The sequence below is a fragment of the Gavialis gangeticus genome, unplaced genomic scaffold (genome assembly GCF_001723915.1).
Source record: "Gavialis gangeticus isolate Ggan-Ray unplaced genomic scaffold, GavGan_comp1, whole genome shotgun sequence".
Classification (NCBI taxonomy): domain Eukaryota; kingdom Metazoa; phylum Chordata; order Crocodylia; family Gavialidae; genus Gavialis; species Gavialis gangeticus.
In genome coordinates this window covers 119273099-119295894 of record NW_017729032.1, presented here as the reverse complement: position 1 = coordinate 119295894, position 22796 = coordinate 119273099, and the positions used below count along the sequence as shown (strand labels likewise).

General features: G+C 40.1%; 1 protein-coding gene across 1 annotated transcript in view; it reads right to left on the bottom strand.

Annotated features, from left to right (window-relative positions):
• GPC6 (glypican 6) overlaps window positions 1-15595 on the bottom strand; it is a 1304538-nt gene extending 1288943 nt beyond the window's left edge. Inside the window, exon 1 of the mRNA XM_019524944.1 lies at window positions 15413-15595. The gene's annotated coding sequence lies outside the window, so the exon portion shown is untranslated. The remainder of the gene's footprint in view (window positions 1-15412) is intronic.
• Between the last annotated feature and the right edge of the window lie 7201 nt (window positions 15596-22796).

The window sequence follows — 22796 nt, the reverse complement described above, 5'->3', positions numbered from 1 at the left end:
AAGTGCAGGAATTAAAAGGAGAAGAGGGAAGGAGTAGGCGAGCAAGAAGTTGCGGGACAGCTGCAAATGGGCCTCGCAGCTCCTTGAAGGATAGGGAATGAGATGGTATGCTGCTGTAAGACCCAACAGAAGCAGTGCGGGCTCAATCTGAGCACACAGGGATCCGATTGGCCCACCTGCACACCTCCCACAATTGCTGGAAGCTCCTTGACCACCACCCCCTACTCCTAACCACTTCCCCAGTGGGGAGCTGCTAGCCACAGGGCAAGGCAGGGGGCAATCCAGGGTGACAAGTGATCTGGGCTCAATACCCTGTTCAGGTCAGCAGGGGCCCAATCCTGGAACCTGAATGGTAGTTAGAGAGCTAGCAAGCAGCGTAGGCATAGAGTAGACTTTACAGCTCCTAGCCATGTCCTGCTCACCAGCCTTCTAGCTGCAGATCAAAGCAGTGCATTTTAGAAAGGGTATTAACCCTAAATATGTAATTGATCACAGCATATGCTAATTTGAAAACCACCTAAACTTCCTTATAGTCAGCACATGCTAATTGGAACATGTAACCTCATCCTAAGCCTAAGTACAGACAGTCAAAAAGCCCAAGCTGAATCAACTCAGTCTTTGCAGGTTAGTCTAAACTGCACAGATTAAATTGAAACAGAAGTGAACAGACATTTACCTTTGATTCAGGAAATGCAGCCACATGCCTGCACTGGCTCAGGCCAAAAGCCTGGAGGTGCTAGAGCACCATTCCCTGGTTGTGTATTCAATTCCTATTCCTGCTGCACCTGAGGTCTCTGGGATCTGCAGTCCAGATTTACAGTAGCAGGACTCTTCAGGGTTGCTCATCACTTTCACTTCCTGGTGCCTCTGGGATTTGTAGTCTACAGTCACAGCTAGAAGTAAGTTTGCATGGGGTAAGGGGTGCTTAACCCTCCTCCCTGGTGTCATACCCTAGCCAGGGTTTGCATGGGAGGGGTGGCAGTCCCCCTCCCCCATAGACTGGGCTGCATCCCCAGCCAGGCTTGTCCCCCCTCACCTGCTTGTCAGCCAGGCCTCACTGCTCCACCTAGGGAGCAGAAGGGCTGGACCAGCCCTGCTCTCTGGTGCAGACAGCACAGCCCAGTCCAGGACTGGAAAGCATGCTGGGAGACTATGATTTAACTTGAACCAATAAGGGGCCTGGGATAGAAGTTTTATAAACAGGTTTGACCCAAATCAGTTAAGTCAGATACTGCTTTCAACCAGGTTTATCTGAAGCCAGTTTCAGCCATTTTGAAACTGGTTTATATGCACTGAGCTTCTGTTCTGTTACAGGTTTAAACCAGTTTCCAGGCACCTACACCAGTTTATGCATAACTTCTGTCCCTAGCTTACGGGCCTGTAATCAGGTTCCGCCTACACCACCAATAAGGCACAAGGTGATCTAATGCACAATCCACACACCTCTTGCATTACCAAACATTCATGGCAGGAGGCATGATTATGGGACCTTTAATCAGATCCCATCATACTTTATTGCAGGTGTATGGGGAACATGATTATGGGCTCCCCCTGCACTAGTAAGAAGCAAGCTCCCAAGGCTGGGAGCCCCTTCAGCTGGCAGGGCTCCCAGCCATGGGGTATACCATACATTCCTGTGGATGGAAGCCCCATGAGCCAATCCAGGCTCCCTACAGTGGGGAGACCACCACTGATGTAAATTCCCAGCCACAGGGGTGCTTCATTTACCCTCATGGCTGGGAGTGCCATCAGCTCCCGGCTGCGGGAGCACATGGTAGGAGCTCCAATCAGCTGACAAGCCTCCCAGCCCTGGTCACATGTTCAATTAATGGTGCAAGAGGAAGCAGCTACAAAAGTCATTACACATTTTGTGGAGTAGTTTATTGTGCTATTACTTGATTGAACATGTGGCTGGATGACTACTAAAGGTGTGATAACCGGTTAATAATGCAAGTGTAACATGTAGGTGGGGTTTTATACACATACATGTAACCCTACTGCAGCTTGCTCAAGCCCCTGAAAAAAATAGTAGGAACAGAAGGTGGGGGGTGGTTCTTCCTTTTACTTGCTGCTTTTTATTTAGTTTTAAACTAAGGCAATGGTGTATTACACAAGTAGATGAATTATGCATTTTTCAGGGATCTGTGCAGGGCAGAACAGGATCAGATTAGACATCTAATAGATAGAATAGGATTGCAGTTGAACTTGATGCCCCAATTTTTTGGCTGCTACAGGGGGTGGTATAGGATCACATTTAGTGACACAGAGGGCTAACAGCTCTGCAAGTGCCAAGAGGTCTTAGAGTTGTATCATTACTTGGGCCTTAATGTCTTTAACATTGTATTTATCTTAGGCTGCAATAAACAGTAATGTTATTGGCAAAAGTGATATCCTTCATGCCGAACTATCACAGAAAAATCTCTGCTATTGCCTCTTGTAAACAGTTGAAATCCTGCAGTTGGGGATTTCTAACAACTTGGGGAAATCTATTAATTAAAGTGAGAAAGCCAGTGATCAAAGGCAATCCTTAAAAAAATAACAATGCTATTTTTATAAAAGGAAGTAAGGTCTGTGCTTTGTGGGAATATCTTTGGTCAGAAAGTAGATTATTTAAAAACAAAAAACAAAACAACCCCCCCTCTGAAGTTGGGAGGAAAGAATAATTAGTGCCAAAAAGCTTTGTATTGATTGGATGCAGTTGACCAGTTAATTGCATACTTGGAGCTGAATTCTTCAATCTGAATTAGAAGAGCTGATACATCACACAGTATTAAATCATGGATTCTTAATTACTAAAACTATTTTTTCCTTTATAAATAAGTGATTCAGTTTATTAAAAAGATTGCCCCCCGACCCAAACCCTCAGAGCAATGAGTGGAAATGATCCATTTACCTAAAACATTTATAGGATTTTTAGATGGGCAGATTCAAGGAGTATGGATATACCTTCCCCACTGCTCCCAACTGACCCAGGTGTATGGGGAGCCACACAACTGCTCCTGCCTTGTGTGGAGATGTTCATGGTGCCAGGCTCAGCAGGGGACAGCAGCAGTGCATAGGTTCTTCCAGCACCTGCTCCCTGCCCACCCCTCTCCAACAGGTATATCCTGCTGGCCAGAAGCAGGTTCCAGAAGGAGGTATCATAATACTTAGGGGTGGAAGCATTCAAAAACAGTATTTTGAAAACAGTGAGCTTTCAGTTTCTTGAAAGAAAAATGGGGCCAGATTCTATCCCACCTATAAGTGGTCTTCAGTGATTAAGTATTATCTATAACTAATCTTCAGTGCCTAAGTATGATTCTGTTCCACCCCACTTAAGCACTGGAAAAGCTATTACACAAAGGGGTGGGTGGGTCCTTCTCTATGTTTTTTGTAACTCATCTTTTGGGTAAACTGATTACATGTTACGAAAAATAGATACATTAATGCATTTTCAAGAACTTGAACAGGGGGATTAGAAGTTACTCTTAGGTGCCTTAAGTCCACTTAGGTGCCCAGTAGATATAATATGATCCGTCTCTTAAGCTTTTGATTGTATGCTGTGACAGTTGTTATGTGGGCATCTGCTTTGATGGTGCAGGTTTTTTCTAACAAAATTGTTAAAAATACATGGGCCATATGCTCAACTTCTATAAAGGAGCATCAACTTCATTGGCTTCCGTGAAGCCTTGGTATTTTATGCAATTCAAGTGCCTAGCCTTCTACTTGCATAACTGGCATCAGACCTGTAGGTTTTAAAGCATGCACAAGTCAGAACATTCAACAACAAATCTGAACAGCAACCTTAGCTCTGTCCGCTTTCTCTGAAGATCAAATGTTATTGTCACAGTATAGGAACTTTATACTGCTAAGGCCAGGTACAGACATTCAATTTTTACCAGTTTAAGTAATTGGAAACTAGTCTATACCAGTAACAAAACAGAAGTCTGGCATACACAGACTGGTTTAAAAATGGCAGAACCCAGTCTAGCATTTGTCATCGTCCTCCCCTTCCCCCCACCAAAGGGTGAATGTGTGTTCTGTTCGCTACCAATCTAAACTACACCACTTACAGAAAACTCCATAACTTAGATCGATTCCGCCTCGGGTTTTTCAATGTCTGTACCTAGCGTGAGAGAGAAGATACAGAATATTTAACCAGAAGCCCTAGAATATCTTCAGCTATTCGGTATAAGCCTAGAAATATTGCAATCTCACGTGTAGAAAAATCTGTCTTAGGGCACCAAGCTTTTACATAGGTACACAATATTAAAATCTGGTGCAAGATGTATAATATACTTCTGAGAGCAGAAAAATAGCTACTATTCAAGCACAGCCAGTTAAACTGGTATAAACCTGTAATCACTCCAGTTTAATACAGGTTGCTCTGCATTTACATTTGTGCATGCCAGATCAGAATCTGGTATAATGTGGCCAACTGCATTTTGCAGTAGTGAAGAACTGTTTTTCTTCCAAGGAAAGGAGAAAGTCACCAGAACCTTTAAGCCTCCACAGAGGTATAGATTTACCATGTTTTCTGAAAGTCTCTATTGACACTCACTATGGGCTATTACTGCAGTCACTAACACAAGACAAGATTGACTCTCCTGGGCCACACTTCTTCCATAAATTTTATTCCTGACAAGAACAGCAAAGGCAACATCATCATCACTGGTGTTAGAACAGTCTAGGGAGACATGCTAGGAAACAATAAACATAGTATTTAAAAAGCTTAAAACAGGAGACTTATCCACATAGAAGCAGTTCTGCTTCTGCTATACTGCTTCTACTTTCCATTTAAAGGCAGATAAATTCTCCATGACAGCTCCTAATAGCCTCTGCAGTTATTCACTGAACTGGCCATCAAATTACAGGGTAATAAAAGGATAACAACACTTGACTGACTAAATGAGGAGGTGGGACCTCCCAGTAAAAAAAAAAAACAAGCCATTTCACTTTTTTCCCTTTATTTTGCTTATCCAGTAAAGTAACACAGTATAGCAACAACTAAATCACTAACAATTAGCACACCAATACATTGTTGTGGTACTTAAATCACTCCCTGGAGCATACCCCATGGTAATTCTTCAAAGCTGGGTTGCAGGTTGTTTAAAAGTTGAGTGGTGAAATTAAAAAGAACGCCTAGCCATTTTCTTTAAGTACGAATAACAAAGTCCTAGTTTCTAGGTAATATCATGGGGTTTTTTGGATTCCCCCTTTCCAGCTGATTGGAACTTAACACTATATATAAATTGCATTTCTGTCAAATGCTTTCTTGCTCATCAATTAATAGCTTGTTAAAATTTGGGCTGCCTCCTAGGAGGCCACCAACATACCTCCTGAAAATCTGAGGACTGCATCTGTGACTACATCCTTTATGGCCTGCTTTCAGTCTGTTATTGTCACAAAGAGAAACAGAAGATAAGATTTCTCCTTACAAAATTGACCAGAAATTGCCTGAATAACACTACCTCTCCCAGGAGACCCAACCCAAGGAAAATCCACTTGCACACATGCACACACACATGCCTCCCCTCCCCTCCCCCTCTCCCTGCACCACTCTTTCCCACCCTCACTTCAGTTTTCATAGAATCACAGAAAATGAGGGTTGGAAGGGACGTTAGGAGGACATCTAATCCACCCCCCTGTTCAAAGCAGGGCCATCCCGAACTAAGTCACTCCAGCCAAAGCCTTGTCGAGCCAGGTCTTAAAAACATGCAAGGATGAAGATTTCACAACCTCTCTGGATAACCTGTGCCAGTGCTTTACTACCCTTCTCATGAGAAAGGCTTTCCTAATATCTACCCTCAACTTCCCTTGCTGCAACTTGAGACTACTGCTCCTTTTTCTGTTATCTGCCACAACTGAGAACAATTTTATTCAACCAAGCCACATTAAAATTATTTAGGATTTCATGAGGAATTCAGAGAGTTTCTGATCCTTTTTAGTTTAAGCTAAATATTATATGAAAGTTATTAAAAGAAAAGAAACAGATAACTAGTGGCCAGATTTTATTCCACCTATTAGGCGTGTAAGTGGATACAGGCTTCTAAGGGAACCTATACGTATGCCGGATGTCTGCTCCCTGTGCTAAATAGCACTCATCAGAGAAGGGTCAATTAATCAAGTCTGTGCTAATTAGCATGCTCCAGTAGCCTCCACAACATGTATTCAGCATGCCTGTAGTTCAAAATGGCAGTGGGGAGTTTTAACAAAAGCTCATCTTTTTGAAGCACAGAATGCTGAATACACATGATGCTCCTTTTGGAGCTGCTCCAATTAAAGCATTGCTCCTCCACCCCAGGCACATGTAAAGATGCCCTAAGTGCCATTTTATTCCACCTTGTTCTAGTCCCTGAAAAACAGTTCATTCACAAGTTGGGTAGGTCCTCCTCCTCCTGCTTTTTCATGACTCAATTTCAAGGTTATGCCAATTTGTTACAAAAACTAGAGACATTAATAGATTTTCAGGGGCTTGAGCAAGACGTAATGGAATCACACTTACAAGCCTAAATCCACACAGGCACCCAATAGTTGGAAGAAAAGCTGACCCTAGATGCACAGTAAATTGAGATCACTCCACATAGGGCATTTTGCACTGGGTACACACATAAAAGACAAAGAACCCAAGTACGCTGGCTCTACACAACTTTAAATGGGAGAAACAACATTCTTCCCTTAACCAATTTAAATCAATTTAGTAAAAGTAGAGCAAACCACCGTGTGAATGATGATTTAGTCTTCTCTCATCCTGTAGCTGCCTTACATTGTTTGAGAAATGATTTTGTAAATACTTAAAAAATTGTCCTTGTTTAAAATGAAATGAGTGTCACAATAAAGGCCTGAACTATTTTTTACTAAATTGGCTTATAACTACACTTTCAGTTCAAGTAGTACAACTTTTCTTATGCATCCACTTAGTGGGGTTATTTTATACTGTGCCAATAGCAAGGATAATTCTACTTCTTTGTGTTACCACTGTAAACAATAAAGAAAGAAACATAGGAGAAATTACTGCTAAAACTACAGTCAGGGGGAAATTAGAGATATCTCTCTCTGAGATTCGAGAATACTCGACACTGAACTGGATTTAATTCCCCGAATCACTTTACTTGAGGGGCATGGTGAATATACATAGTTTAAATAAAACAATTTATCACATCTGCTCCAGCTCACATTGGATTGAGGCAACATTAGAGAAGAATTATATGTGATCTACATAAAACTGTTGTTATTGTCCAATGAGGTAAGATTGGAATGCACGTTTTGGTTTACTGCAATTGGCATTCTACTAATAATTGTTCTTTTGAAAAGAAAAATCTAGAGTTGAAGATTCTTGAGAATGTTTAATATATTTTTATACATATTCCCTGCCCCCCATCATGAATTGCACAAAGTATGCAGATCTTTAAAAGTGATGCATAAACTGTAACATATTTATTCTACTTTGCAAGCTCTTTGAAATATAGTAGCAAAACTTTTTTTATTAAGGCAAATATAAACTCACTTTCCTTTTCACTTGCCACCTTCAATTTTTATTGACTTAGCTCCATCTTTGACAGCTATAGGCAATCCTGTTTCTATAAAGGAGTCAGAACATTATTTTCTATTTCTGAACATTGTTAGAAATATGAAATAGTCAAATGTTGCTTAATTTGGTATTTCACTGGACAATTGATCATATTAATCATTTTAAAATTAGCATCCATATGCATTTCTTCCAAGTGATTGGGAGTGAGAAAGCAGGGAAATGTTTTCTAATTACCTTAATTCTTAGACATTATAAAATAGGACTTTTCCCTCTAATTCTGCAACTATATTTTACAGAATTATTCAAATGCTAGCATCTTCAAAAATATATTTGAAATTGTAATCCCTTCATCATCTGTCTTTCAATTTGTTTTAAATCATTTTAGCAGAGATAAAGACAGTCATTGAAACTGTCCTTGCAAGTTTCTTCTACAGTGGTTCTAACAAACCCACAGTATTTTATTACATTATTCTGGTCCATATTATTTTACCGACTACAGAACAGAACACAGTAAAAATATCTCATCATTAGCAGTGAAGACATTTCTGACAAGCTGTATGCACAAATATCAAAATGAAAAAGAAAAGGAAGAGAATGTGCTGATGACTCATTATATGGTAGGGCACTTTCTTTTGAGTCAAGCAGTGTCTCAGTTTGATGCTCTGTGCTGCTGGAGGCACTGTCTTTCATGTCAGATATGCAATTGTTGTCCAGAGAGCATAATTGTAGCTGGTTCTATGACACTTTTCAGAATTAAGGAAAATAAAAGTCCAGCATTTTGGCCAAATTTCAAACCAGGAAATTACATTTAGTCCTCAAAAAAATCTTTTTTAATTATAAGCTTGCTTTATTTAAGGTTACACAGTTTGGGTGTTAACAGTGGGAAACTGAAACAGAATGTCCACTGTCAAAGTAATTCCATTGCAGGGACGTGTGTGGATTTGTAAAGCTCTTTGGAGCAATCCAGGATATATAGAATATTGATTTTAATCCAATAAAATGAAAAAGTCAACCTTCTCCTTCCTCTTCCCCCCAACTCAATTTTCCATCACAGAGTTATAAAACAGTCATTTTGCTTCATAAACAGTACATATTTACCATGGCATCCTAAAGCAAATCAAGGCATCAATAGAAATAAAAAGCACGAGGCAGCATTTCAAGACAGTGCCTATAGACAGCAATGAAGAATAGATTCTACAGTGTCTTTTTTACAGCAACATTTTATCCAACTTAGAATGAGTGATCCCACAAACATAAAATATGGGCCATAAGAGGGATAGACTCTGTCCTGGTAGATGCATAAGTGGACTAACTGCAATTCTATCCCAACCTGCTTGAGTCCTTGGGGACAAAAAAGAATCTATTAATGCACCTGTCACTATCTAACCCTTAAAAGTGAGTCACAAATAGGAGAACTCACCCACCTCTTCTATTAAGAATTTTTTAAGGGACTTAGGGTGGAACTGGATTGCATTTTGGTGCCCAAGTCCCCTAATGTGCCTGACTGATCAAGTAGAATCAGTCCCATGAGTTCAGTGTACGCTGTGGTCACTGCTCAGACTAAAATAAAAATGCAGGTACAATTGTCTAGAACTTTAACCACAGTTTTAGTAATGTTAAATTGATCACGACTGTAACTTTTAATAATGCTAATTTTGAGATGAATGGGAAAAGTTTAAGTCAGAACATTTAAGTCACTATGCTAAAAGGGGATGAGGAAAAAAAAATATTGCCTGTGCTCCAGCTGCTAGTAAAAGAGCATTCTGACCCAGCATAGCTTACTCTGGGAAGTAGATTTTCTCCCTGTTTAGCTGGATATTCTAGTCACTGGGAAATACCATCTCTTTCTTTTTTATAATCCCTTAAAAAAGTCTTGGGTTCTTGACTGGACAGTATCACAACCTCTCATGTAGGATAAATAACATTTTCACTCACCAAACAGCCTTGCAGCAAGCTCCAAGTGAACTTGGAGGCTCATCCAATAAAATACATTCTGTAGAATCGGATTGGACCAGGTGAGCACTGGTGCTATAGACCACTGTAATTATGGCCGGTCTGCATTCAGAGTGGCATAGAAACACCTAGGTGTATTTGCTGGCTTCTGCTTAGAGCTACAACTTAGAAGTATGGAGGGGCAAAGGAAGAAAAGGGAACGCTGTATATTTTATTCATGTCAAAGACCCAGTTCATTATAAACAACAGGGTAACAGTGTCTGAAGGGAGGCAAATCTTTATCCCTTCTGGCTATGTAGTTGGTCCCTATATTCAGCAAGAGGTACAGCTGTCACCCAAGTCATGACATTCTAGACCTCTTACAGTGACAGAAAGAAACAGATCCCAATGCTGTAATGAGGAAACAAATGCATGTTGAAAGAAAAATATCTACAATGTTTGTTATTGCAGAAGAAATATATTAACCATGTCTCGCTATGCACTGGAACATAGGACTAAGTAGTAGGAGGGATCTGTGGTATGGCTCCTTTTAATTTAGCCTCTTTACACATCAGAAGTTCAGATCACCTCAGCTTAATAAAAACAAAGAAAGCAGTGCCACTTAAGTTCTCCAAAAATAGGGACTTGGCTTTAAATATCATCATTTACATCAGTCAGAGGAATAATCACATAAATAAGAATTTATGAATAATTAATTCATGCTGATATCACATTAGCACTGTACTATTTTTAATTTATGGGGGCCATGATTGTGTCATTATTAACTTGAGAAGGGGAAAGTACAGCAATTTTGGAGCTGATTGATTGATAAATCATTTTATAAGAATGCAGAGATTGATTCATGAAGAATTTCACATGCACACAGAGGTCCTACTGCAATGTGCTCAGATAACAACAACAAAAAATCAGCTGTTGGAAAGGATGACCTTAATCATAATAAAAAGATGAATGCCAGACAAATTTAAACAAAGGTTGCTAATGCTATTTTAACCAGAGACAAATTATTTCTTCTTTTCACAAGAGATGGGATGCAATCCAAATTCTGCTGCAGCTGCCATAATCTGCTGAACACTTAAAATTCAATAGCAAGAAAAGAGCTTGGCTGAAGTGCTTTAGTAATGATACTTCTCTGTGAAGAGCAATTGAAACTTTCAAAGCACTCAAAATGTGCCCATCTCTAAGTTCACAGTGCTCCTGTGAAAATGCAGCACATCCTTTTGAAAGTTTCATTGACGTTAGGCATTATAGGTGTTTTCCCTCCCCCTTCCTTAATGCCTAGATACCTGAAAAATTTCAGAGCAGTTTTCCAAGGTGCCATTTGTAACACTCAAGTTTCTTCACGTGGTATTTCTCTACACTCAAAAATCTGGGTACCCAAGTATTGGCAAGAAACTCAGCAATGGTGACATGATTAGCTAAAGAATAACCTGGCATTGAATAAAGGCATCTAGAAATCAAACCGAATGCAAACTTATGAAGCATCGGGTCATTCAGAAATGATGTGTGGTGTCTGTTCTGCATGGTTGCTAATTGATATCTAGGTAGGAAGAGCAATGCCCAGATAAATCCTTCCTTTTTCAGAGTTCCAAGGAACAAAAGTAATCATTCTGAAGGTGAACACATTTGAAGTCATTATGGGAGGGGAAAGAAAGTGAAGGAAGCCCAATGAAAACAAAGGGTAAAAAAAATATTCATCTGGGGAAGAGAAAGAGAGATGCCATAATAGCAGGGAGAAGAGTAGGTAGGAAAGTGGGAACAGGTCATGCAGAGAAAAAGGGAGCAACAAGAGATGGATGGACAGATAGCGAGATAGAAAAACAAGGGACATATGGATGGCATGCTGGATTAGAGGCTACTACAAACAGGGAGAGAGCCCCTACTCACAAAGGCAAGGAACCATTGGTCTATACAAGTCTATGGAAACAGGCAAACCAAACTTTAAAAACAACACTACAACATACAGCACAGTGAGGAGCATCTGTTAGAAGGATTTTGAAAATACTTTTTATTATCTGCTCTCTGCCAAAGACACACACAAGATAGCAGGCAGTGATATAACCATTAATGTATCAAGCCTCATGATCTGGGAGCCTGGTTTTCTCTGATTTAAAAAAACCCCTAATTTTCAGATTAAAACAAGTAACCCCAAATCCACATTTTTCCATGATTAAAATGAAACACCACTGTTGGTATATTAGTGGTGTTTCATTTTAATCATGGAAAAATGTGGATTTGGGGTTACTTGTTTTAATCCAAAAAATTGGGATTATTATTATTTTTTTTTTAATCAGAGAAAACCAAGATCCCTGCTCATGATTATTCCCCAGTTTGGTACATGGAAGAAAGACTTGGAAATTTTCTGGAGGGAAGAAAACAAACAATCAGATTTTCACAAATCATAGCACTGGTTTACCAAAACCCACCCATTTAACAGAACTGCATGTGGTACTGTTGACAAAAAGTAATTAAATTGTAGTAATAATAAAAGAGGGAGACATGAGAGGCCCTTACCTGAGACTTCTGAATAAGTGTAGTGGTTTTTAACCTTTAGTCATTTGCAGATCCCTAAACATTTTTTAATGGAGTTGTGGGTCCCTTTGAACTACAAGTGTGGGTGTTCACATACTTTCGATTGATCATAGTCATCTTTTGCAGAGCCCTTACACATAACCCCACAGGAGTCTGCAGACCATAGGTTGAAAACCACTGATCCAGTGGTTAGCCTGATCACTAGATGGCCTGTGGAAGACAAATGAGTCCCTATTTTAGATTGAAACCAGGAAGTGAACCTCTTATTTCTCCTTTGTTAGGAACTTCTTTATTCTGTACTGGGACAAAAACAGGTTTCTGCAACCTCAAAAACATCTGAGGAATGGGGAAAATTATTTCCCTCCCCAATCTAATTAAAGGTTCCAAATTTTACCAACTAATTAGAGACAGAGGGACCTCCATGAACTTTACAGCCTCCTTTTTATTCACGAAAGTGGTGACATTCCAAGTCAGACAGTCCTAAACACAGCAATTCTACACAAGATTAGTGCCATGTGACCTCCTGCAAATTTCTAGCCCTACTTAAAAGGGTCAGCAATATGCTTTTTCTCTTGTACTATAGGTTAGGGTTTTGCTAATGTAATTTCAAGCTATAATTATTCCAGTACACATGGAAAACCCTTTACAGGAATGAAACCAGTCTTATAATATCAATAGCTTCTACACAAATGTATGCACAAGCTAAACTAATATAAATATTCTGACATAAAAGAATGAGCTTGAATGATGAAGAGGAAGACAGGCTTATTTTGCCATCAGGAAGACAAACCAAAGTAAAAGACAATTTTCTTCAGGAAATTATGATGAAGCTTAGCTCTGGAGCCTAACTGGAAACTTGTATGTTCAATCTCATTTAAAGATACTGTTATTGCTTCAAAATTATGGGAAACATTCCCATCCCTCTTGAAGCTTGGAGAGTACTTGATCATCCTTCTCTTCTCTTTTTGCCTCCTCCCCCAGGTAGTGCCTCATCACTAAACATGAGGTTGTAGTTACAGTGGGGAATCATGAAATGTCCTTTTCCTTTTGGGTGCAAAGAAGCTAAGCTAACCAATAAAATGCAAGTCACAATTCTTTGACTGTCTAAGACAGCATGAAATACAGGGCATTACTCTCTCATGGGTTTTGCCCTGCCATCTCTAACATAACAAGTAGTGTGTAAGGTTAAACAGAAACAGATGTGAAACATGGTTTCAAACTGTTTAAATGAGTTTTAATTTATACATTAACAATTTTTTGGAGATAGGTCTTTAACCATGGTTAGCATGGTATGGTTTGGGATAAACCTCAAAGGCTGGGGAGAGTAGTATAATTAACACCTTTTAAAATACTTTAAGGCAACTTTAGTTTAAATAGGTAACTTTATGGAACCAAGTAACTGCCCCTATCATACACACAGACGTGTATTACTATCAATAAAAAGGTACGGAACAAAACATAAGGATGGAGAGATTTTATTAATTTCTGTGAAGGTTTGTGCATCTGTATTTTAAAAAAAAGTTTAGAAAAACTGGCCATTATAGATGCACTAGCATCTACAGATGCACTGAAGGCATATCTCTGAGAAAGGTTAAGGCTCTGGGCTGAATCTTGGTTGAAAGTTGTTTGGAACTGAGCAGAGACACTGTTATCATGTGGTTCCTGCTTATTATGCAAGGATACATTATGGATTCTTTATAAAGAGAGATAACTTAAACACAGGAACTGTAGATGTTTCAAAAATGATTTAAACAGAAGAAAGGACTGAGAAAGGACTTACCCTTTATAACTGCAGTTGCTGCTCCAACTTTCCAACCCTCATATGGCAAGACAGATCAGTGAGACTACCAGCAATGTATGCACCCTGGATTAATGACTTTCCATGAAATAAGGAAACCTAGAAAAAGTTTTACCAACTTTGATCAGGTTAATTAAGGCGAGCTGTAACAAGGACTTAGAGAGCTAAGAAATCATTCTGAGAAGGATATCCAAGGATTAGAGGACAAAAGGTCAATTGACTAGATGTGATATTGGACACCCAGAAGACACTGGTAAAAAGACATTTACAAGGGTTTTCCATCATCCCAACTCAAATAATGCAAAAACCTCATCTTTAATGGAAATTTTCACTGAAAGGCTTATTTGGCTCAGTTAAACATATTGGCCCAAATGAAAGCCTAGGAAGGCAGACTAAAAGTGAGTGTGTGTGTGTTGGGGGGTCCTAGTAGCTGTTTTGAGAAGTCAAAGCTATGAATCATTTGATCTAATAAACATTTTGCTTGTTTCCTCATTTATTTGTGGTCAAGCCAATCCCTACAAAAAATAAGCATTTGAGAGTGAAATTCAGCAACCTGTTTTGACTTGTTAAGTGTTGTACACTTATATTAACTCCTACCTCACGGGAAAGAGATTTTGCACTTGTCAAAGACAGTTTATTAACAACACCAGCTCAATATGTGGGAGCAGTCAAAAACACAAATGATAGTTTAGGGATTAAGAAGGGAAATGTAAACAAAACAAATTATCATTATGCCTTTTATAGACCTATAGTGCATTCAGACCTTCAATTCTGCATGGAGTTTTGTCTTCCTTCTCAAAAAGGGTATAGAAAAGGGTAGAGGAGATATAGAGAAGAACAAGAATCTAAAGGATTGAGAAAAGACTGCTTTCAGAGCAGAACAAGATCTGTTCAAGTATGTGTGTCAGGAAGTCACTCCCAGTCCTATAGAGTATAGTCTCTTGCATTCACAGGTAACCTTTGGTCCAATGAGGTGTGTAAAAGCATCCGCTTTTGCCCCTATTAAGCTTTCATAAAACACTCAAGCACTATTATACAAAGAGAAAACAAAACTACTCCATGCCACACGAAAAGAACAAGAGACAAAAGTACCACAAATACATTAGCAACTGCAGCAGCAGCTGATTTGTTCAGTATAATATGCTTCAAGGGATCACAGGGAAAGGGTAAACACCCAAGTCCAAATCTATCAATTTAGTTTGACTATAAGCACATAAGCAAGCCCCATGAAGACAGGCTTCTTAGTGCTTTCAAGGAGGCCCTATGCATATCCTAGTCATTTTTCCACCATGCCTAATGGCCACAGTTTCAGAGGAAGGGAAAAAGAAACACAAAAGCCTGAATTTGCTATTAGGGAAAAAGAAGTCTTTTTAGCCCTTGCAGCTCCAATGTATGCGATTACCAGACTCTTCCCAGTTACACAAAGAATTTATAAGAAGATGAGTTGTGAACCAGGTTCGGCTGGCTCATGGGGATATCAAATACTTGAATAATCCTCTGCTCTGTATACAGATGAGGGTATAAACAGTCTTGTAGAGTGAGAGGTTAACCAAGTATCTAGGCCTTGGGGAAAACCAGATCAGTCAAGGCCAAAGGGAACAAAATTCAGTAGTCAGACTCACATTACTAATCCAAAGTGGTATATATGCTTATCTGTATTAATAATTCAGGTCAGGATTGGAGATGCCCAGATGATGTGTGTAACCAAACAAGCAGAAGTGAGGTAGGGAGTCCAGGTTTGGTGCAAGACAGAGGCAAGACTGAGCTGCTACAGATACATTCAAAGCACTGAGTGACCAAAGCCCAAATGAAGGACTAGCTCTGCAGCCAGTCAGCCCAGTGCTTGCAGCTGGTGCTGCTCTAGAACCAGATGATCCTGCTGAAAGCAGATTGTCCTCTAATACTCTGAGTATTTCTCCAAGATTTCTCAATTGTATGCTATTCCTGCTATACACTTAATAAAATCCACCTTGAAATATTCCAGGTGCCCTGCCCCTTCACTAATTCAATTGAAAGGTCTTTCCAGAGTGTCACTTCCCTGGAAATTAGAAAAAGGTTTCCAACCATGAATCTAAATTTTTTCAGGACCAGCTCATAGCCATTTGTTCTGGCACCACTATTATCCTTTTTTCTTAAGTAGCCCTTCTTCATCTCTTATTTTTATTTCTCAAAAGTATTTATAAATACATTCTTTCTCAATCTTTATTTTCTTAGCCAAGATCTTATTCTCTCTCCTCTTAAGATGGGTTCTCCAGTCCCCTATTCATCTTAGTAGCCTTTTTTGAACCCATTCCAGTTAAAGTGAATCTTTTTCAACAAAGGTGACTAGAATGGAACACAATATTCTAAATGGGGTCTTCCAAATTTTTCCTGTCTCTCTTCTGATGATATTTTACCTAGTACGCTATACAAAAAAAATACCATTTTCATATCTGTATTTCATTGGTCACTCATAATCATTGTACAATTGATCAATATAAGCAAATCCATCTCTCATTCTGGTTGATGACCCCCCTACTTACTGCCGGAGTTCTTGATACTACTCCTTCAGTAGATTACTTTGTAGTTTGTACTGTTACACTTCATACTATTTCCATTACTCCACTCTGTAGAGTTATCTAATTCCTCTGAAGGATAATCAAATCCTCTGCTACATTGGCAACACTTCCTAACTTTGTATCACCTGCAAATTTCCTATGTTTACATATTGTTTTGGTAACAAGGCTGCCAGTAAAGGTATTAAACAGAATGTTTCCCCCCAAAAAACAATTATTAAGGAATAGTGTTGGTAATCTCTCTCCAATACAATAACTCCCAGTATAAGCCATCATAGGCTTTGGGTGCAGACGTGACAATTTTCACACAATCTGCCCACAAAAAGGGGTTTATAGCTGTGACCAAACATAAGTGCATGACTCCAGACAGTTTTAAAAATGGCTGATTGGATGAAAATCTGAACCCTCAGGAGTCAGATGAGGATGTTTCAAAATAGAGCGTCTTCTGTAACTTCTGTTTGCACTGTCTACCATCCTATTACTGTTTTCAGAATTGGAGCAGGGAAAGGGAGTGGAGAGCAGTCTGGGGGATTTTCAGTCCTTCTGGAGGGTGGGGCAGGTGTATTGAGGTGTGGGGGGCTCCAATTTACCCACCCCATCCTCCAGCGCTGGGTGGTGAACCCCTAGAGAGAGCTCTCTTTGCTTCCTTTTCCCCCCTCCCATTCTGAAACGGGGACAGGCTGGGAGAGAGGAGGGGCTGTTGCTAGAGTAAACCAGCTGCAGGCTGGCAGCCAGCAGGTAGATTCCCTTCTCTCTTAGAACCAACAACGAACTTCTGTTTGGTCTGGGCGGATCATTGTAACTCAGAACGCTTCCTGCAAAGTGCCCTCAGTTACAGTGGGAAGTTGCATTTTTCTCTACACCTTTTATTATAACCTACAAATATAGTATTAATTCCAGAGCTGGTTTAAGTTAAGAATTTCCCATGAAGCATAATATAAAATGTTCTGCTTAAATCTTTTAAATCTAAATGTTACATGTATCATATTGCCCTTGACTAAGAAGTCAGTTATCCTCTCACAGGACAATATTAGTTTAATCGGATGCCTGATATAATCTTCCTTGGATAAAACCATGTTGCATTTTATCTCTCTTTCTGCTTACCCCCATGCCTTCAATTATTTTCTTTCAGTACCAGTTCTAAAGTCTTGCAGAGTATTAAAATCAGGTTAATGGATCTGTATCTGCCTATCTCATCTCTTCTCTCCCCCCTTCCACATTTTAAACATAAACACCATGTTATTCTCCAAACATAGAATCATCTCTCTAAATCGACAGATTCATATAAGATTCATGTTACAGGAATTTGTATTTCAGGAATCAGCCCTTTCACTGTTCTGGGATGGAGATTATCCAAGCCCCAAAATGTCATCACTGTAGTAGGAGTTTTGCTTCAGTATCAAATATAGTAGTAATTGCCATGACCATATATTTGTTTCCATGAGGTACCCTACCATTATCCCCATATCTTTGTCCTTATTAAAAACAGATAAAAATGTTACTTAGTCTTTGGTTTACACCTATGTGATTCTTCATCGCCATCCCATCTTCAGTACATTGTAGCCCTGTTTCTTTCTACCTAATTTCCAAACAAATATTCCTAATTTATATAAACCTTTTTATGCAATAAATGTGCTACATATGAAAGCCTGACAGAGAAGGTATTGTATAACACATTCATTCTGCTTACTCTACCCAAATGATGATAACATTGTATAACACAAACCAATTCATTTACACATGGTTTCCGATGAATCCAAAGAGTACACATTGCTTCAGAGGTCATCACAATTTTGCACAGGATTTGAGCTGACAAAAGTAAGTACACATATAACGCCTTCTGTAGAATGGTCAGACTCCCCAAACCTGCACAGGCAGGTACAGTTGTAGGACCTTAGTATACGTGGCTTTTATTTGTTTCTGCCAAGACTGCATGTCACAGATACCCAAAAGGATCACTTGCTTGGAATTTCCAGCCTCAATCTTTTGGAGTACCCCTAATGTCAGACCAGGCATAGGTCCTAGAATAGGTAAGACCCTGGATTCAAAAACCCAAGCTTTGGCCCCTGATCCCCCTGGTTACCTATGATCCTTCAGACAGGTGAATTCTGGTTTAGCTCCTGGAGGGAGACTTTGCTTATTCTAAGAGATGGTGCGCACCCAAACTCACATTCAGTGAAACAGGCAGCTCTTTTTAAACAGAAACATTATTATTATTCAATAACGATATAGCAAATAGAGTCCTTTGGCCACAATACTTAGGCCAACACCCAGGCAGAGCCCTGGTCTGCTAAACAACACTGGCTGTTTCCTTTCAAGACTCTTAGGGAGCTGTTACTTTTAAACCATTCTAAATCTGTGAGATATTTGGTGGTGTTTCAGAGCAATCACACCAGGTTAAGGTTTAGGTTTAATACTTTCTCTGACCTGCATAACTGTGATTTATCACTATAGGACCTGGTAATCTGGCTCACAGCCAGGATCAAATACCCTCTCTTTTCTCTGGGAGCAGAGCCCCAAGGGTCAAGCATGGCAAGAGCATAGTACCCAGGGAAGCATGACATCCCAGACTCCATGCTGTCACCACTCTCAGTACTAGGCAGCCATTTCCACACTCCCTGCCAGGAAATTGGGGAGGGAAAGCACACCATCTGGCCTACATTTTCCTGCCTAGGGGAGAGCCACCTATATATGGGCAAATGATTAGGCTCCTGGCCCAAATCAGGTGTCCTGGGTCCTTGAGGTTAGCAGGCTAGTGTCATCTAAGCTGGAGTTAGACCCACTGGGGGCATGTGGTAATGGTGGTAGTTTGGGGCCAGTACTAACCCCTGGGCAGTAGAGCTTAGAAGGGTTTGTCAGGGTAAGAGAGCTGGCAGCTGTGAACTCAGGGATGCTGGATGACTAAAAATTGATTGATTTATTTGTTTGGAAGTAGACTAACAATACCTTAGCTCAAGCTAGGTAGAGCTGCTCAAAAGATAAACCCTGGTTGAAAGTGACATAATTTTAAGATTCTTAGAGGGTACTTATAGCAGTTTAACATCTTTAACATTTCAAGTGCCTTTGAATGCCTTTTAATGGGCCTTTGAATTACGCAAAGAACCTTGTCTGTCTTGAATGGTGTCACCCTAAATCTGTTCTCGCCCTGCTGAAATCCTTTGTCTCTGGAATCCTTTATTTCAAGCTTGTTCTTTCACTGGCTTTCTTTGAAATTCCTTCCTGGCAGCAGATGCAGCAGGGAGTTTCTCCAGATGCTGGAGCTTGAATCTAGTCAGGGTATGTGTATGTTAACACATGCAAATTGTTTCATTGCTGCCTGATGGCCCGTTCACACCTAGCAGAGCACTTAGGCAGATCCTCACAGGTTTGCTTCAAAACACCATTAATCCATTTTTTCCTTAGTGTAGAAGCTGGTCAGGGAAACTGAGGCAGTAACGTAAATATATTTAACCTTGAAATAGTACAAACTGTACCACACCGGCCCTGTATGAGTTAGACAAGAAGCCATTTCAGGGGTCACTGAACAGTCTACATTTTTTTTAGATTTAAAAAAGTGTCTTATAATGGCTTTTATTGTAGCCTACACATTTCAAATCTCTTTGGGTAGGACACAGATGATGGCACTTCTTGTTTGGAGACATTAATTACACAAGGAGATGAAGTAATTAAAAGCATGGTGCCTTTTTGCAGCAGAAGTCTAAGTTTTCCATCATGAAATTATTCCACTACTTCAAAGGAACTCCTAGCAATAGTTAAATGTAGAGGATATTTTCACCCCTGCTTCCATGAGAAGAAGGTTGAGGTTAGGACAGACCACACATCCCTGCAAGAGCTCTTCAGAGTGAAGAATCCTAAGGCGCAACCTGCCAGATGGTTGGAAATATTGCAGTGTTATATTTTCACTGTAAGTCAAATGTCTGGGCAAAAGCATAGTAATAGTAATGCTAATGCTTTGCTTAGCCCTTCAGGAAGGCCACCTGGACAATTACAAACACTGCCCAAAGCAGGAAGGGAAAGAATTGATTGCTCCAGGGAATAAGTTTGCTTCTCAAGAATAGTTTCTGCTCCCTTCCCACAATTTGAATAAGGGCAAATGTTTCCAGTTCATCTACTAGCACAGTACATATGGAGCTGCAGGAATGGACTCCAGAGCAATGAAGTCTTCCCAAATGATCTTTACCTTAGAAAACAATAAAACCTGGATAGCTGATATGATCAGATTCTTAACTTCCCTGTGAAGTTGAGGTTTGAGAAGGAAGGATCTGGCTAGAGATATACAGATCAACAGCAAACAGCTGTGCAGAACTACTTCAGTGCATAAACTGTCTGCTCCAGCTTGTATTTCAAAGGGAGCCACTTCCCTAGTCAGTTGTGTGAGATACTGGCACTCTTTGAAATAAAACCCATAGGAAGCAGCTGAGTAACTTGTTCTTAATTCAGCAAACCTGTTGTGAACTATGGGACTTATGAACCACCCAGTTATGAAAAAATCTGAGTGTTACAGTTCTGTGTGACTAGAAAGCCAGTTAGGCAATGCCACTAACCCTGAATATCATGTTCACTGAGAGCAGTACAATACAAGTTTCCTGATAGCAGAAACCTTAGGACTTATTTGTATGGAAGGTGGAGAAACAATCAGCTGGTTGTACAAATTTTAAAAAGGAGGGGCAGGGAGGTATTAGATAATAGATTCTAGAAACTTAGGGTTACAAGGGACCTCAGGAGATCATCTAGTTCAACCCCCTGCTTAAAGCAGCACCATCCTCAACTAGATCATCCCAGCCAAGGCTTTGTCTACCAGGGTCTTACAGACCTCTAAGCAAGGAGATTCCAAAGCCTCTCTGGGTAGCTTGTTGCAGTGCGTTCCTACGCACCTAGTCAGAGAGATTTTTCCTAATATCTATCCTAATCTTATTTTGCTGCAACTTGAAACCATTGCTTCTTGTTCTGTTATCTGCCACCACTGAGAACAGCCTAGCTCTATCCACTCTGTAACACCATTCAAGTAGTGAAGGATGCTATTAGCTGAAAGCTGAGGTTATGTCAAGATTATGAAATGGACATTTTGGGGTGGTAAAAAAAAAAACAAGGTAAAAGTAATGTTCTACTGAGTGTAGTGCAGGTAGGATCTAAGATATTAGTTCATGAAATTAGATACTTGTTTTACAAAAAGAGGGAGTTTGAGGGTACATCAGTATAAAACGTTGCCATCATGTGCTTCAGTTTTGTAGCAGGAATGAATATTTTCTGGTAGCTATGGGCTATTTCACAAAACTGTCTGAAGCTTACCTAAGGGAACAAAAAGCTGTGACAGCAGGATCATTTTAGCTAAATGAGAACTTCACCATCTTTGGCGCGTATGCAAGAATTATACACATTTTAAGGGACATACTTTAATTCTCAAGTATTTTATCAGGTTTGTGAGATTCTAGAGATATTCAAAATATGTACCACCTCACCAAACCTACTCTCTGATGGGACAGTGAAAAGTTGATTTCTAAGACCATGTCCAGACAAGCATGGACATGCAGTATATGGTGCTGCAGAAAAGTCTGTGGTGCCATATACCATCCACTCTCATCTGACAGGTATGTGGCACTATACCCCACACATGCAGGCATTCCCTGCACTGCTACTTTGCAGTGCACCGGTTGGGGGGAGGTTGAGCCCAGGAAATCCAGGTGTCAAAAAAAACCACGCCAAAAAAAAGCAGGACAGCACATACAGTGGCAGTGCACTCTGCCCAAAACTGGAGCCTGGCTGGCTGGAGCCACAGTCTGCCTGCCAGCCAGGCTTTCTGCTAGAGCTACAGCCCTGGGAAGCCCCCAGGTAAGTCTCCTGGGACCAGCACAATTGCTGGCCCCAGCCTGCCCTACCACAGCCAGGGTAAGCTGCTGTGCACCAGAGCATGCTTGGCACTGGTGTTTCTCAAGACAAGTAGCAGTAGCACAAGGTGTGCCACTGCCACTTGTCCCTGGGGAAACAAACATGCTCATTTGGATGCACCCTAAGGATTCAAGTAGCTACCTTTATGGAATAGCACCCACAGGGCTGGGATCAAAATATCCAATCTCTTCCCACACTGATAGAACAGAATTCAAAGAGAATACAAAATATATCCCAATATTCACAGCAGGCACTAAGGACACCAGAAGGCCTCTTATATGGAGATCCTAAAAGGGAGCAAAATACTTTGAACCCTACAAACTACATAGAAACCCTGAAGTACAAAATTGAAAACATTCATCTTTTTTCCGGGGAAAAATTGAAAAAAGTCTGTGATAAATTGAACAAAAATACACACTCAAAGGAAAAAAGAACCTATTGCACATAAGGGAAACTTTTAAAAGATGGATTTGATCTCATAATCCCAGAAGAAAGGAAAAAGAATTGGAACAAATGAAGATAATAATAGGATATTGTTAGTTCTCAGGACTAAAACCAAAGTTAT